We start from the raw sequence: 17,127 nt of genomic DNA, 5'->3' as shown, positions 1-17,127 counted from the left end.
TGATTTTTTCACACACAAAAAAAAAAGAAGAATTATAATAAAAACAATTATATGAGACCTTACTGTCACCTTCCACAAGATTAAAAAAATAGAAACAAACAAGAATTCCTCCATACAATAAGCACCACATGCTCTGAAACAGTGATCATAAGCTTTCAATGAAAAAAATGCTATCTACAATTTTTGGCTTCTTTGGATGTAATCCAAACATAAAGTATGTGTTAATTCACGTCTACAATTTATGAAGCACTATTTAAAAGTTACACCACATGAATTTTCATACAAAATCTGAATGACATACACAGACTTTACAACTCATCCAATATTTAGTGCATTTCTAAAAGCAATTCTCGATGGAATTCCACAAACATATTTTTAATTTATAGAATTAAAATTTAGCCTGATTATTTCAAACAAAAGCTTTAAAATGGAATTTAAATACATTTTGATAGAAAAGGACGATGCATAAACTAAATACAAATAACATCTTTTTTATCATCTCATTAATCCAGCTTTACAGTATTAGAACACTTCTTTCACGATCCCTAGAAGTTGTAATGTTATTTACATAATTCATACTACACAAATATAACTTTAAATGAAATCTCTAAGAGTAATAATGTTAAAAACATATATTCTTCTCTTGCTGTTATTTAGAATTTGCATTTGCAAAAAGCTGAGTGCTCTTCCACCTGTGACAGCTGGAAATCTATTAATACCAAACTGTCAGAGAAACTGAGACAGTGGATCTTCAGTCTCAGCTAGCGTGGTAGTTTTTATGAGCTGAACTTCAGAAGACATATAAAAACTGTCAGCAAACACTGTCACATGTACTAGCTATAGACTCCTCTATTACCAGCTGCAAGCTGTGTTTAAAAATACAGCATGTTATGCTGTCTCAATCTTTAAAAGGAAGGTACACTTAGTAAACTACTGCAAGAGCTAACATAAGGCCGATGCACGCAAGTCCTGCAGTGGAGAAGCATGTACAGATAGACTGGCAGAACAGAAACAGAAAAGTTTGAAAGTTCCAAAATCATTTCTACCTCAATAAGGAGAAACTTTTAATCTGACCTAACCATTAATTTATTCTACTTTTCTAGATGGTATAACTTGACATACGCAATATTTCCTCGTAACAGTTTGACTTCTAGCACATTTTAGGTATCATAGCATTAAAATTTGCTTAAAAACAAACAGAGATCAATATAATCTAGTATGCAAATACCTCGCTGAATTGTCTTCCAAAACTGTCATGAAATTTGTACTGCAGGAGAGTTTTTGACACGAAGGCCTGTGACTCGAGTACTTGCTGGGTCCTATGTCGACACTTACATGAGAGCCAGGACTCCCAGACTTCAGGCCTGATCTGGGAAAAGGAGACCAAGATGGGGTGCGTGGGACATGTCCCTGCTAAGGCACATGGGACACAGCCTAGTGAGGGTGCATGGGGCCATGGCCTGGGCTCAGTGTCTCTCCCTTGTGTGAGATGCAGGGTCCCAGGCCCCACAGGTTAGTGCCAGGTGTGACTGAAGGGACAGTCCTGGGTTCCCTCTCCAGGTGTAGGAGACCTGGGGTGGCTGGGTGAGGGTAACCAGGGTGCAGTACCTGCCGCCTCAGGAGGGGGTTTGCGGTGCCACTGGGAGAAGCTGCGTCCACCTCAGGTTTCAGCTAGACTTGGGTTCCTACATCTGGAAACATGGCTGGTATTCTTCAGATGTTCATATTAAATGCCATGGGGTGGCTATGACGGGAAAACAGGAGGTGCCAAATCCCCCTTCCTACTAATAGACCTAGGAATAATTTTTCAAACTGCTCAGCTCCTTAACACTTCAGTCAGTCACATTTTCAATTTTGCAGAGATTGCCTCTTTGAAGAAACTGTTCTGTGTCCCAGACAGAAAACATATGACCATGACAGGCCTTTCAGAAACTTAGGAGTGCTAATTATACATCCAACATGAGCTCTGAGTCCACGATATCTCTAGAAATTTTTCTCCTTTTTGCAGTATGTTGCTGCATCCCCTCTCCAATTCTCCCTCTCCTCAGACACTTTGGGAAAGCAGATTTGAAACTTTGAAAAAATAAGCTTGACTCAAGCTGTGAGTCAAGCTAATCTTGATGTCCCAGCCTAGCACAACTCTTCTAGCTGCCGAAGTGCCCACTGAGGTGCCTCATCTCTAGCTCCAGCTCCCCAGGGCGTGGGGGGATGAGCTCTGCCATGGGCCTGAACTCCTCAGTTCCTCCTGGGCACACTGCACAGGACTGCTTTTCATCTGCCTGCAGCATTCTGCCAACTAGCAGGAAAATCTCTATGAGGCAGTCTTATGTGAAAGCCAAGGTTACTTCCTTCATATAGCATGAAGCACTTAATACTCGAGGGTATGATGAGGATTGGTGATAGATGAGTCTCTACGGCTAGAAAGAAGAATCCTGTTTCTAAGCCTAGTCAGGCTCCTCAGGCCCTGCGCTCCCCCGTCATGTTCAGCTGCTTCCTAGACAAATCTTTCTTTAACACTTCACTACAAGATTTTACCTCAGTACAAGTGAAATCCAAGCCTCGATGACAAATACCCACACACACCCTCCCCCTCAGGTAAAGCAATGAAGGGCTACCCAAGCTATGAAAATAGCATTGTTGTTCATCATTAGTCCAGCTGGACATTCAAGGCCCTGTGTTGCAGGTTTTCTCTTTAAAATGGACAATATTTAGGCCATAACAGAAAGATCGTAGGATACGGCAATCTACACACAAGAGCTTTCCAAAGAGATCTCTTAACTCTGATGGAAAAACTATAAATAGAAAAGAGAGCTGATTATCACTGACAGAGTACACTCAAATAAACATATGCAGCACTTATGAAAAACATCGCAAAATCTGCAACACCATCACTTGGAGCTCTGTTCACACATCCTTAAAACATTACGAATCTTCCACATCTCGTGCCACACTTGTCAAAGCTTTTTTGCAGCCATTCTTCTATCTGTCTTACACACAGTGCAGTTCACACAGGGAACCAGGCATGGGACCATAGTACATCAGTTCCCTGTTAGTAGGAAATGCATAGCATTTTTCTAATGGTGTGAAGTACATTAGGAGCAAGACAAACAGATACAGCTGTCTACAAACCATATAAATGTTTGAACACATAAAAAGTTGTTGCAAATGAATATAACTACGTAGATATATATCAGTTAAAGAAATAGAGATTTATGAGATTGGCATGTTGAGGAGACTGACAAATGAGGCCACTTTTAAATATTAAAACCAAGCCTTACTGAATTCATCCACGCCGAGCACACTTACTGCCAGTGATCAGGTCTCACACAGCATTAAGCACCATCACCACAAACACCGACCTTATGGTCCCCAGTGTCTCGGTACCGAAGGGGGGTTGGAGCCTGGAGGAGACTGCAGGGCTGCGGATAGGCAAGCAGGGAGCCCAGGCTGGTGGACTGGGAGCTTCTTTCTCTGCTTTTCCTGCCTCAGGCCTGCTGCTTTTAGGCTCTGGGGCCCCTGCCCTGCCCTGCCCCCGGTGCTCCTTGTCTCCAGCTCTTTTGTCTTGCCAATCTCCTTCCTGTGTATTGGAGGTGCCCTCTGCCTGGTGGCCCGGGCCCCCTAAACGCCTCCCGCCTGCGGTGCGCCCATCGCTGTCTGTTGGCCATCTCACTGCTGCCCTGCTTGTGCAAAGCTGCGCTAAGTGGCTTGCCACTGCAGCCTTACACAATACTTGCACGCTGCCCCTGGTTACACAGGCTGCATGCATGTTCAAGGTAAGCTAGTATTTGCACGCTGCTTAACACATTTTTATAAGGAGATATTACTGGCTATGTTTTGGCTACCATGCACATATTCCTCCAGTGAGTGAAGCAAATAGACTATACATTGTTATTTTTTAACTTCCCTAAAATAGTTTCTGTAACTGTCTGTTAATGTATTTAATGTTAATGAACATGAAACCCTGAATTTATGTATTTGTTAACACTTCCTATTCATATAAGCAGTTGTCTCATATGTATCGGAAAAAGCAAACCAGCATGCTACTGCAAATTGTAAAACAAATAGTTCCGGGGTCAGTATATGACATTACATCTTATATTCTGAAACATTAAGAGCAATCTTGGATCCTTTTCTTGCATGAAGAAAGCACACAAAATTTAAAATATTTATTATGGGTTTATAGTGGTTATGTTGCTTCTAAATTAGCAGCAGGTAGCAGTGATTGATTCCTGTTAATGGAGAAAGTCTTCTGAGTCAAATATGTGTATGGAATTCCATCACGCTTCAGTTTGACATGCTTTTTAAGGAGCGCCACTGCAGAAGATCTATGATGGCAAATTTATGGAGTGATGTTTTCTACAGAGCTATAGAAACTGAAAATATCACTGGAATCAAAAATAACACACCTACTCTGTGCAGAGTATTCAGGGTTTAGACCTAAACTTGTTAATCAGTGAAGTTAGTAATGTGTTTCTTTGAACAGGTAGATACTGACCTTTATTTGTCAAAAACTGCAAAGGCAAGAAATATCTACGTATTATTCCTTTGAGATCTAGTCTTTTTATTTATTTATTTATTTATTTATTTATTTATTTATTTATTTATTTTGGTTGGTTGGTTGGTTGGTTGGTTGGTTGTTTTTTGTTTGTTTGTTTGTTTGTTTGTTGTTTCCTGCATGGAATGGTGGAATGGAAGCATGTGTCATTATGTTTCATACACATTCAAACCATCTATCCTCTGTTCAGTGTTGCATGTATGTATCTGTTTTCTTTCAGTTCATAAAGACTGTTCCTTCCCTGTTGATTGTTTCTACTTTTCTTGTATTACCTAACAAGGTTGGAATGGCAATTACATTCTTTCCACAAGTGTTCACTGAATTCTTAATCTACAGTCTTCACAAAATTTTTGAAGGTCAGAAAGTCTATGGAAATATTGACTTTATGAATATATTCCTGAGTTTTTTGTGTCAAAGTTACTTTAAAAATCATTTCTCTTCTTACTGTAGAACAGCAGAACATCTGAGAAAATGTGCCTTCAGTGTGCCCATAAAATGCGAACTATACCTAAAATGCAAAGGCGAGAAAATTGCATATGAATATAGTGTATGACAATAGCACTGGAAAATATAGCATAGGAATTAGCTATCCCATCCCACTGGAATTTCTATTGCTCAGAAATTCTGGTATCTTCTAGGCAAGTGAAGACATCTAATTTGTGATGCACTGGAACTCCAACTTTTTTTTTTTTTTTTTTTTTAAGGCATGATATTCATCATTTATTTTTATTCCTGTTAAGCACAGAGCTCTGCTAGTTTGGAAAGCAAGACAGATGCAAGATTGTTTTCTATTTTCGTTTTTTTTTTTTTTTATTTTTTTTTAGAAAGAATAGCTCCCCTGCTGTCATTTCCAACTTAAAGACCAATTAGACTTACAGAAATATAGCCAGGAAGATGAACATAAAATGTACGGGACCTGATCCTGAAAAAAGCTGAAAACTTGCAATGCCAGTGAAACCAATGCCAATTATAGGGGATCTGCTTATTTATTTTTTCCCTCTGGGCCCAATTTCATCTTCCCTGTAATGGGGACCATGCTGAGACAAAAAATGAAAGTCCAAATAGAACCTGTTAAATATTGGCAATTTCCAGGCAGGTTGCAGTCCTTCTTTACCTTGCAAGCATAGGGACTTTTTTTTTTTTTTCTTCTTTTTTTCCTCCAAACAGGAAGATTTGTTATTTACCCTACAAACAGTTCTTTAATGCTCTATGAATTAGGATTGAGATATTCCATCATTACAAAATAGAACCTATCAGACTGTACTATATTTCTGGCTAAAGGATTGTAATACTTGTTGTCGTTGTTGTTGTTGTTGTTTTTCTAAAAGAAACCTAGCAATTGAAGTTGTTTATATTGCTGTAGTTCTAAAAGGCTCTTCAGAAAGCTGAGAACAAAACTTTTAATACATCAAGAAGTTTCAGAGAATGAAAAGTATTTTATAGGTTGGTTAGCATGTAAAGTTAGAAGGCACCACTGGATAATCAAATCAGAAATCCAGCATACCAAAATGTACGTATCCCCTGTACTTACACATTGTATCTTTGTTGAAGTAAAACTTCCCCATACCACATCTTTCAGAAAGGTCTCTGCCTCAAATTCTGGTTTGGGTTTGCTTCATTGGCTGACATCTCATTAACAACTTGACATTATTTCCAGTGTGAACCTGTCTAGGTCCTAGTCAGTGTTATTTTTTTATTATTACTTATTTACTGATTACATTTCTCTACCTACCTAGAGATGGTACCAGAATTAGCATTCTCTCCATGAGTATTTTTCATCTTCAATGCAATTATTTTTCAACTTTGGGAAAGTAGCATAAGTTCTTTTAAATGTCTTACTAAAATATGACTTTTTGTAACATCAATTTTTCAGGTTTTCTGTACTTTCTGCTATAATTCAATATCCTACCAGAGCTGTATGTTTTGTTCACATAATTGTAAAATTCATAGCATTCATACAAAATAGGTCTGGACAGATACTAAGCAAAGTTATCCAGTTCATCCACTGCTCCAGGGCAAGATCAGCTATACCCATTTTTGATCCAGGTTTATCTAACCTGTTCTTAAAAGGCTTCCACCACTGGAGAGTCTATAACCTCTCTAGGAAATGCTTAACTATCCTTACCACCAGAAACTAAATCTCCTAACAAAAATGGGGCACAATACTCCAGATAAGACCTTCCTAATGCTGAACAGAGCATAAGGATTACTTCACATTCCTGTTATCCTTTACAGTAACATATTTGATTTTTGCAACAGCACAGCAATTCACTGAATCTTAGCTTAAAATTCACAGTAGGTTCTAAAGCTCTATTCTGTAAAATTAATATCCAGCCAGTAGTTTTCTTTCTAGTATTTGTTCAGATGACTATCCTAATACTGTTCTTCCAGCTTTGTATAAAGAGGTAAAATTACTCCATTCATATTCAATCTCTTTTATACATTTCTGGGCCTCAGCAGCTCCTTTACTTTGCAACATTGCACTAAAATTGAGTCGGTTTCTTTGCCTTATGCCTCAACTCTCCCCAATGGTTCAGCTTTTCAGGAATGTATGGTATCTTTCAATAAAGCATTTATTATTCCTAGGGATGCAAGTCAGTATTCTATAGTGGGGAGCTGTCGAAACTAGTCAATAAATGAGTCTTAAATTCTGCCCTCTGAAGCATTTAGGTGCCTTATTCAGAATTATCACTTATGTGCCTTGCTTAGAATTATCACACACTCAGATTTCTCACATTTGTGTGCCTCACATTGTGTATTGAGAGCTTAAAATCTTTGCCTGATGGTAGGTGCCTACAGTCTTTCTTTGAAAAATCAAAGAGAGAGATTGCAGTCAGCAAGACATTTATGTACATGCTGTGGATTTTTTATACTGGCAGCGCAATGTAATTGAGAATGAGTTATCACTTAGCTTTCTTGGAACTTAAAAAAAGTTGAGGTCTGATGCTACAAATAAATTGATATGGAGAATGTACTCTTCATAGAGCAATTTGCGATGTCAGGTGCCAAGTTAGCTACTGGAAAGAATCATGTCTGGTTCCTGTACAGCGTGACTACTTGAAGTATCAGATAAGTGTGTCATCCACCCACACCCTGGCAATTTACTGCAAAACTATTTTAAATCAGATGAATTAATCTGAAAGTATATTGAAAAATCTATGTTGATAAACTAGTTAAATTGCCATTTATCACATACTTTGCAAATTTAGTGCACATTTTCTTTACTAGACAAGAATTAGAAATAATGTTCCTGGCATGCACCAGATGTCCCAAGACATGATGGACATGGTTCATCTAAAAAAAGTTAACAACCTGTAAAACAGAAGCAGCTCTTTTATCAAGTAGAGAGAATATGGCAAAAGTGCAGGTAGTAGAAGATAGTTTTGGAACATGTAGTCATGAACAAATTCAGATCCTGCTAAATTGCAGGAATAATAAAATACTGATCAGTAACAAAACCCTAGCATTTTGGAAAGGCTAAATATGAGAAACCAAAAAATTGATGAGGCCAGCAGCACTTGAATTAAAGACAGAACACAGATAAGGCAGGGATTAAATTTATTCAGAATTACAAATGCTATCTATGGGGTTTCATTCCTAATAAGTGTGGGAAAAAATGCTCGGGAAGGATTTTGTTGGATCTGTAAGCTCCTTCTATAAACAGAATATTTAAAATGAGAACAGAAACCAAGAATAATGGAAATAAAATTGGTTAACAGATATGTTCTGTGTTTTAAAGATTAAGGACTATAGAATAATTAGAAGATGCAAGAGATTCTGTTACTCAGAAAATTGAAAAGAATAGCAACGTTTTTTTTTTTACTCATAAAGACAAATTCAGTGTTACAGACTTGGTGTTACAGATTGAAGGCAAGTCTTTTGCTTCAGTTTTGCTTAAAGACTAGTAAGTGCATGTCACAGTGCATAATAGAAATGATAGGACAAAAAAAAAAAAACTTGTAAGACTCCAGGGTGCAAGCAAAACTTTGATTGCTTACTATGAAAGTACAAGGGACCCTGAATATTCTTAAACCTTTGATATTTCTTCTGATATTGAAGAATGGAACTTTGGGTTGAATCGAAAATACCATTAAAAAAAATAAATGTAAGCTTTTGTATTTTTTTTTTTTACATTCATCTAAATGCTTGTTTACAGTCTTACAATTATTACAATGCAAATCCTTCACATTTTCAAGTGATGAGGATGATTAATAAAATAACAATAATACAAAAGCACTGTGAGTTTTTTTTGGTGGCTGGAACTACCTTTTAGTGGGATTATCTTGTCCATTATCTCACTGTTGGAACATGTGAGAACAATGCTTACGTACCTGTTGCAAGAAAATTCTTGGGAGCACCTCATATAAATTCTACACATTTACACAGACTAGAAATGTCCATAAAGAAGGGAGCAAATGAGATTTTCTGAATTCAAGGTATGCGTGAATCTCGGGTATTTCCTGAACCTCAAACAATTGGCAGCTATAGAAGAACCCTAGTGGTGTGTCCTATAAAACGTATTTCTTTCTATATTCCCTTCTCTGAACATCCACTTTTGGTCATATCAGGGACAGAATATTAGACTATCTGAACCTGTGAACTGGTGCAGCATTACTATGTGGTGCTCATATATACGGTAACATCTTGTCTAGAGAGCCAGGTTTTTGTTGGTATGTGTTAACAGTTTTATCAAGTAGACAAATTTTGGAATGCCTACCTACCTTTCTTACTGTCATCTATATTCTAGCTGTATTAGATATGAATAATGTGACTCTTTCTTTCTAAAAAAATCTGTAGGATTTTTTTTTCTTTTTTTTTTATTTCTTTCAGTTTCCTTTCTGTCTTTTCTCTTTTCATTTTTCCTTCTTTTTTTTTTTCCTCTTAAAGCTAAAGTTTCTTCAAAAAACAGCTTGAGTAGAATCACTGTTGAAACTCTTTTCCCATGAGAAACTAGCAGAGATTACACAACCTTTTGTTCACATAGTGTCTGTGTCAGAAATCTTTGTTTCACTATAAGAGGAAACTTTGTTCAACATGTAGGTTTTGGCCAGTTTTTGAGTTTGGAAGAATATTTCTGGAAGTGTAGAATTCTTTTCTTTAGCTCTTTAAAAGAGCCCAAAAAATGATCTTTTCATTACTTGGGTTGTACCTTTAGAAACCTTTTCTATGTAAAAGCCCTCTCATATACTTATACATATACATCTTACTGATAATACTTTTTTTTTCTTTGTATCAAAAAAATTCTTTGAATGCCTTTGTAATACTTTAAGTGGTACTGTCATGAGTGTTATTCAATGTCATGCATTTTCAATAGTGAAACCTAAGGTTGGTTCTTCAGCATGTATTGTCAGGTCAACATTAACAATTTCAGGTTTCTGGCCCATGCTAAATTACAGTTTATATCCCAATGACAGCCATGGCAAACTTTCATTTTTAGCCGTGAAAAAATATTTCAAGGAAATGAATATGCATTATTATTCTCCATTCTAGTTCACCATGCTGCAACTTGTTCACATAGCCGTAACCCTATCTCCGAATTCTGCGTAGACACTGAAATTCATACATCATTTATTACTGACTGAACTCAGAAACACTACTTACAGTAAAAAAGCTTAAGTCTCCAATCCTGCAACTATTTCTCCACCTGGTTATAAATCCGCCAACAATTATAAATACTTTATGACAAATGGAACTGATGAAAAATGAGAATTCACTCCTTCATCCAAAATTAAAAGTCAGACAAATTAAAAAAAAAAATAATCAAATAGTTTCTTGGCTATTGTATCATCTACTAAAAAGCCCACTATATGAGCAATATTAATCTTGGGGGTAGCAGAGATCTGTCTTAGACAAAAAAGAATAATTTTGTATTGTCTTATAGGAGAATATCTAATAGGAGAATAAGCATACCACTGCTTAGAGAAAATATTGTCTGAGGGAAAGACAAACTGAAGTAAAAAGCAAATCCTAATAGAAAAAAAAATGTATCTGGGGCTTTTAGCAAAAAAAAAAAGTCTGAAAGATAAAAATCTATTTTGTGCATAGGCATATATTTTAGGCCAGCAAATTTCAAAAGTTGATAGTATTTTTTTTCAGTCAACTTCATAGTCTATTTAGGCTCTTAAAATTGAGTTTCAAAGAATTGCTACAAAAAAGAGTGAAGAACTACCTAGTAATTTCAGCAGTGGAACAGGAAAGTCTGGAATTGCATCAGTCAGAGAAGTAGTAATGGAATGCAAATGCATTTTAGCAAGAGAGAAGCATTTTTCTATTGCTTTCACCACTTAAAAACTAAAGAAAATATATTCTATATAAATTTAAAAAGTCGTATAGGTTTAAGACAGAATGCTTCAAGTCTTCTGTGTCTCTGACTTTCTAACCCTTCTTGTTTTGCTGCTGCTAAACAGCCCACTTACTGTGAGCTCCAGATTTCATATTCTGTGCTGGTACATCATAGCGCAAGTATTAGAAATGTAGAGACAGTACTGGTTTGATTTAATGCAACAATGAAAGCGAGGCATCCAGGGTTGCATTCTTCTCCTTGTCCATAAGAATTCAATCAGAAGACAGTTAAAGAGTAGTTTTATATGTATATGTGTGTAGAAAATGCTTCAGGTGAAGTCAATAAAAACAATCATATGGATCTTACATTAACTAGCTTCTGAATTCACTGATAGATTTGAAATGACTAAGAAAAGCATTATACATCTACATGTTACATTTCTATTTCTTATATAAATATTTATTATTGTTAACAAAAACAATTGTAGTAGAGGACAAGTAATCTAATTTACACTTAGATCCAGTCCTGGAGAAAAATAGTTTTAAATCAACTGTATTTATGATAGAGCAATGCAATAATACTATATCCAAGTCATGTCTCACTAATGGTCTCAGTAAATTAGTTGCATTCAGAATGTCCAATTTACAGCATTTAAAATTTTTCATTTCATATCTTGTTCAGCAGATATTTGTGAACTAGAAGAAATTCTAGTTAAAAGTTATTTTTGTAAACACACACACAAAGAAGCCTCTTGTGCTTATTTTGGTCTTGTTCTACTTAAAGATTATTTTCTTGCAGAATCATTAAATTGGATAGTTTCTTTTCTCTTTTCATATATGATCATTACTGATATGAACAAATGCATAAGCAATACAACTCAATATACAGTGATCACTACCGCAATCTTTGCCATTGCCATTTTTAAATTAACATCGTTTTGTGGTTGTTCCAACACAGAAAAGGAATTTATTTATAGATCTTAAGAAGCTTAAAAGACTTTTCAATCTGATTTGTATAGATTTGAAAACCAATGGAAATGTTTCTTAGAGAATGACTGTTCTTGTCAAAAGCCCACTGTCTGTTAAAGGAGTAGCATTCCAATTCAAACATCGCAAAGAAATTGGAGAACCACGAGATGGTAAAATTCAAGAGTGGTCAAGCTTTCAGTAGTATGAATCAGACATGAAAGTTATAGAAATCTTTGTATTTCTTTAATTTGTTCATAGGCTAGAGCAAATTCTGCTCTTGTGACTGGAATCCACACAGTAGAAAATCTCCAAATTCTGGGACTGTGTCTAGCCAAATACATGTCCAGAATCCACTGGTTTCCTTACCTATAGATTTTATACCCCAAGGAAGGATCTTCTGCAGCAATTGGCAGGGTCAGTGTTGAGTTGACATCTACTAATTCTCTCTGGAACCATGGAATGATACATGAAGAAAGTTTGGGACTCATTATCTATGCACACTGTGATAACTCTACCATAAGAATATCTAATAAGCTTCATTAGTATGAAATGCCAAAACTGGTTGTCAGAGGACATTTTAATTAGAAGATTGTCATCTGGCCATCAGTCAGATAACTTAAGCAACAGAATCAAAAACAGTTCTCAACCATCAGATGCACTGTAACTGCTCCTGTTTTCTGTACTTGGCCCTTTCTCAAGTTTTCCACCATGATTGCAGCAGTGTAGATCCCAGTCCTCTGCCTCTATACTCAGTAACACAGTAACTTTCTACTAATTATTTTGCTCTGTTTTACTGAGCACTTCTAACAGCAATATTCCAAGCTGTATAAGCATGAGCCAGCATGAGGAGAACTATCAGGTTCAACACACAGAAAGGGAGTTAGTTTTCCACCCACTTGTTAAATTGCAGAACTTGTTGCATCAGGATGCTTGCCTCAAGGCCTGTATGCCAGTTTGTTAAAGAATAGCGCAGGTGACTTCATGACTGAAAACTGTGTATATGCTGCTGATGGACAACAGTGGAATTCCACTTGCAAATTGTGTACCTCCAGAAGTGGTTCTCTAGAAGGTCAGAGGAAGAAAAATCAGCTGCAATACTGCCTACAATATATAAGCACATTTGTAAGTGGTCTTCTAAAGAGTACAGCAGCAGCATGAAGAACCACTCAGTTCTTTGGGTACCGGAGTACATTTATCCATCACTGAAGAGCCTGCCAAAGGCAACAGGACTTAACCAATGAATCCTGAATTTAGTGGTTTGTATAATGAAAATGGAAGATCCTTTCTTAGCACTAATTTTTCAGAGTTTTTTACAAACACAGGGGGATATTACTGCATGAGTTGCCTACAGGCCACAGATTTAAGTTGAAAAGTGTTTGGTGAAACGAAGATGAGAGGAGATGGGATTCGTTATCATGACATCTAGAATTTTGGGATTCTGATATAGTCACATAATTCCAAGAGGCAGACTGTAGAGCTAGGAACATAGATGGTAAATTCAGTATTGTCATTTCAAATTTGTCTTTCATCCAAATTGTAACTTTTCAGTTACATGCTAGGCTTCCGTTTTTGTATTGATCTGAATTATTCTGACCAAACTCAGTTTTTTTACAAAACTTCCAGTTCATGGAACATGAAATAAGTATGCCTTTACATTTTTCCAAAGCCTAAACAAGATTTTATTTGATTAAATAGAATACCAGGTGTATCTGCACAAGTAAAGATACAGAGAAAATAGAGCCAGACTCATCTCAGAGGTTCATGGTTCATGAGACACACCAGACTCAAGCTGGAACACACAGATTTCCAATTAGATAGAATGACATTCTATAACAAGTGTAAGTAGAACTATATGGAGCAAGCAGGTTGTTGTTTACATATGTATGATCTTCTAGATACATTTAAACTGAAATTTACAAAAACACCTCTTGTTCATTTTTCTGTCAAAGTCACGCTTGGTGTTAGTTTAAAGAAAGGATGTATTATTTTCATTAATGTTCTTGTGAAGAACGTTTCATAAAGGAGCCTCTTCTATGTTCTGTTCATTGTTGTTCATTACTTTCAATTCAATCAAGTGGCTCATCAAACGAGACAGTTTCTTATTTATTACTGACCCAGCAAGTGGCAAGGGTGGGAATCCAACTTACTTGCTTCATTGTTCCTGGGATTTACAGAATGGAGGAGTTATTAAAAAAAAAAAAAAAATGAAATAGAGCAGGAAGTGTAAAGGAGTAAAAAAGAAAAAAAACTGTCATTATATGATATACATAATGAAAACTTCTTGTCAATTCTCTTAGTGTTATAGATAGTAGAAACAATTATTGTGTTTTTTATGTAGTCTTTTAGAGACAGGCTTTTGTAGACCATATGTAGACAGCTGTAAAAAAAGAATATCTTGGAGTCTATCACAGTATCCTCTGAGCTTGCCAACAAAGCTAAGTACATATGTTGATGATGGCAGTACCAAAAACAACAGCTAGTCCTGTGTTGTGTAACACATTGTGGAATGAGCATGCCTTTGCCATTATATATATGATGTATATTTGTGGTAGCTGGATAGTTTAAAGCTGTAAACTGAAACTTGAAATGTCGTATTAGGTAAATTCAGGAAGTTTGTAGTTCCTGATTTAGATGTGTAGAATTTGTTGTGTCCTGTACCAGTTTGTATAATAAATCACGTTATCTAGACAAATGTTTAAAACAACAAAAATAACAACAACAACAAACAACAACCACTTTGGACTAAAAATGCACAAGTAATCATAAAAGCCTTGGGACAACTCCAGGACTAACACTCTTAGGTGAACAGAATCAGGCTCCCTGATGGCCATTTGCAAACAGTATTATGTATTGGTTGTGCCACAACTTTATCGAGATGGGAAGATAATCACTAGATCAGATAATCAGGTAATTCATTTGCTGTAACTTGGAAGATGTGGATTTGATCCCATGGGCCTGAGGAGAAAAGTAAATTGGAAACGCTTCAAGTCATCATTTGAATGTATTCATGGCAAAACAGTTTCTGAAACTTCATAGTGTCGAATCTGTCCTGTATTTTTATAGAAGGGCTGTATGTATTAGTGCTCGGAACATAAATTCTAAAAATTGGCATCCAAGTAAGAGAAGGTATTTCCCAACACAGGTGTCTAAATAACAAACAGTAATTTTTATGTATGCAGTGTTTGCTTTTGGCTAAGTCCCTGTTCACCTGTTACCTGTTTTGAAAAGTCTTCTGAGATGTGTATTTCTGCTCATTCACTGAATAAGGGCTTCGCTCTCCAGGCTTTTGGCTTTTACTACAGGAGCTAGTTACTTGAAAAAAAAAGATGTTTTATCACCTCTTTTAAGGAATACAAGCCCTTTACAACATAAGCATTCTGTATTACAATGCAATAACACACAATTAAGAACCCTCAGTGACCTACCTTATGAATGTAGGTGCAGAGTTTTTATCAGGATTTATCCCACAGTCCTCTCTGAAAAAAAATAAAAATAAATAAAATAAAAAAGAACTATAGTGTTTGCAAATATAGCTTTTCCCAAGGGTGGGCAGAAAAACTGACAATATAAACATAATTATTTTTCACACAGTATAGGGATACAATGGTCATCAGTGAAAATTACCATAATTCAGCAAGTATTCATTTCTGTGCTAGTGAACATTTTTCATCTCTTGAGCATTTTTGGTAGCTTAATAAATAATGATTTTCTAATGGTTCACATTGTGCTACTCTTCAAGAGCATTCAAGAGAGATCCTTAGTATTCAATCACATTAATTCCTGCTCCCTCACTATTTTTTTATGTTAAGCTGATATAAAGTTGATATCCTCCCTGTATGCTAATACATCTGCTTCTCCTTGAAATCTTTTAACTTGTGTAATGCCTTTCCCCCCACAGTTTGAAGATAATTCATTACTTTCTGACTTTAAAACTCTAAGAACTGAAACAAGCTTATAGACTTTACCTTTGAGGTCTGATTCATTTTCCCTTTTATCCTTTATTTTTAACAGCCTTTTCAGCAATATGGTAATCTTTCCTGAAGGATTTTTTGGCCTTATAATCCTTTTTATACTCATATCCTTTTTGTAACTGGTGAACTAGTTCAGGTAAAAGATTTTTTTTTGTACTATTAAAAAGTAGAATTAAAAAAAAAATCCTTACTATCTAAGTTTAGCTTCATTTCATATATTTTTGTATTTACAAACTGCATAACTTAATGTATTTGGAAATTTGCTACACTCTCCCTCTGCCCATTCTCATTAAAGAGGAAAGTATGAGTCCAAACATTTAGGGGCATGACATCACACTTGACTTTGGAGGGTGGAATTAAGGGTACTAATGGCTAATTTACTATGTAATTTGCATGTATTCCTCTTTTTACTGTTCCAACCACTGTTCACCCTGCATTCAGAACACAAATAGGATGTATAAAATGGGTTGTGGAACAAGCACAACACAGGTCTGTTAGACATATTTTCCCTAACACAGGTGTGAAAGGAATGCTTCTATGACTTTCTGGAAATAGGAGGCTATAATTTTAGAACTGTTGCCTGTGACCATGCTCTTCATAAAATTCAGATAAAATGAAAGTCTACCAGCACTTCTTACTGTTCAGTTTGTTTCTCTTGAGTCTCAATAAAATTATTAGAAAGAGTCTCAATGTTATTTAATCATTAATCCAAAAGTAAAGATAAACTCTATTTTTAAAATCATAGCATGCCCAACAGCTCTTTGGAAGCATAGCAAAAGAGAAGCATAATTTTGGGAGCATTTCTAAGAATTGTTCCCTAAAATGAACTCTATATTTTGTCTATTTACATATTTATTTTCTAGATATCTTAATCTTGTATGTTACTACATGAAAACATCATTCTTTTTTGTTACTAGACCACTTTAAAAAAATTGACTTCAATACATACTGTCATATTATTTTACATTTCATCACTAAAATTTTTGTCACAATAAAAGTTTTGACAAATATTCTAACCACAAATATCATGTCTTTGTCACAGATAAACAAGACAGTTACAAATTTCTGGATAATAATTCCATGTAAACATGCAACTTGCTTATGTTGCATAACTACAATTGCATAATATTCAACTACTATATTTTACTTTGCATTTCTGCAAAAATAAGCATTTTACATTACTAATATCAGTAGCTACATTTATTTGTTATACCATATGTGTGTGTAATATATAATATTTATTACTGAATTTGTATACCAGTGATGACATTTGTAACATGAGCTGCATATCTGGCAGTTGGAAGCCACCATATTTTAATATGCCAATTTAAATGATAATTCTAGGCTTCT

At 35.7% G+C, this 17,127-nt stretch overlaps 1 protein-coding gene and 1 long non-coding RNA gene across 7 annotated transcripts in view; one reads left to right on the top strand and one right to left on the bottom strand.

Moving 5' to 3' along the window:
* Window positions 1–3,588, bottom strand: part of LOC308193833 (uncharacterized protein) — a 568,958-nt gene extending 565,370 nt beyond the window's left edge. For 3 of the 6 annotated variants that reach the window (XR_013949977.1, XM_080588912.1, XM_080588913.1), the window contains exons 1-2: window positions 3,360–3,490; window positions 1,229–1,369 (exon numbers count right to left, since the gene is read on the bottom strand). The gene's annotated coding sequence lies outside the window, so the exon portion shown is untranslated. Of the gene's footprint in view, window positions 1–1,228; window positions 1,370–3,359 lie in introns of all 6 variants that reach the window. The other 3 variants (XR_013949975.1, XR_013949976.1, XR_013949974.1) reach the window with 2 other exon arrangements.
* A 49-nt stretch (window positions 3,589–3,637) lies between these two features.
* The window catches only part of LOC308193835, a 53,212-nt gene continuing 39,722 nt past the window's right edge, over window positions 3,638–17,127 (top strand). The window contains exon 1 of the long non-coding RNA XR_013949987.1: window positions 3,638–3,773. This is a non-coding gene — a long non-coding RNA (uncharacterized lncRNA). The remainder of the gene's footprint in view (window positions 3,774–17,127) is intronic.

The sequence above is a fragment of the Anser brachyrhynchus genome (genome assembly GCF_964034855.1).
Source record: "Anser brachyrhynchus genome assembly, chromosome: 4".
Classification (NCBI taxonomy): Eukaryota; Metazoa; Chordata; class Aves; order Anseriformes; family Anatidae; genus Anser; species Anser brachyrhynchus.
Note: the sequence above shows the minus strand (reverse complement) of the source record. Positions and strands in the feature narration are given on the sequence as shown.